The sequence below is a fragment of the Octodon degus genome, unplaced genomic scaffold, assembly GCF_000260255.1.
Source record: "Octodon degus isolate 3935 unplaced genomic scaffold, OctDeg1.0 scaffold00028, whole genome shotgun sequence".
NCBI classification, from domain to species: domain Eukaryota; kingdom Metazoa; phylum Chordata; class Mammalia; order Rodentia; family Octodontidae; genus Octodon; species Octodon degus.
In genome coordinates this window covers 18,763,874-18,764,787 of record NW_004524604.1, presented here as the reverse complement: position 1 = coordinate 18,764,787, position 914 = coordinate 18,763,874, and the positions used below count along the sequence as shown (strand labels likewise).

Below are 914 nucleotides of genomic sequence, written 5' to 3'. Positions count from 1 at the left end.
ATGATAAAATTAAATTATAAGTCATACAACTGATCCCTGACTCCCCATGTCATGCCGGCCTGGACCCCACTGAGCCAGGGATGGAGTCCACGTGTGTGGACTGAATAAAAAATTCATTATACAAAGTCTATTAGACACCTAAATACAATCTGGATTTGAAAATGAAATCATGTATACAGTTGTATTCCTAAGTGTGTCAAATACAAAGTTGTACAGCAACGAGACTCCTGAAGGGGCAAATCTAGGTACCAACAAAGACACTTTTCCGAATTTCCATGTTTCACCAAGCATCAAAGACCACTAATCTTTTAGTTCTTTTCTTGTACATTATTCTATATCTACATTCTCTACATCTGATTGGATTCCTGCATTTTAATTTCACTTTCTGTATGCCATTCTCCACAGATATATATCATTGGCTGCTGCTTTGGGGGTTGAACGTCCTGCTAAGTGACCATTAGTGTCTGATGTAAGCAACACTGAGAAGGTTCCCACTTTGGCGTTTCAATTTTTTTCTTTAATTTAATTTTATTTTATTGAGAAACAAGTATCAATGAGACACTTTCCAAGCTGATTAATAGAACATTTTCAATAATTAATACCTTGTACATTGTTATCTTCTTAGTGGTTATCCATACTACAAGAAGCAGACAGGATATCCCGTCCAAACACCATTAATACAAATCTTTCTTCTCATTGAATTAAGTGAAAGTAGCCATATATCTATCCTAACTATTCTGTATATACAAATACAAAATGGTCCTTCCTTTGTATCCCCTTTTTTTGCTTAGTGCTGTCACAGATAGATATTTTTTTTTTGACATCAGTTATTTTATTTTAAAGAAAAAAAAATAAAAACAATGGTAAAAAAAATCTCAAAACAAGATTTTAGGAGAGTAACAATGGTTAGTACA

The 914-nt window shown here is 33.6% G+C and overlaps 1 pseudogene; it reads right to left on the bottom strand.

The window, feature by feature from the left end:
- Positions 1-280: 280 nt before the first annotated feature.
- Positions 281-458, bottom strand: LOC101592642 (annotated as a pseudogene).
- Positions 459-914: the final 456 nt, after the last annotated feature.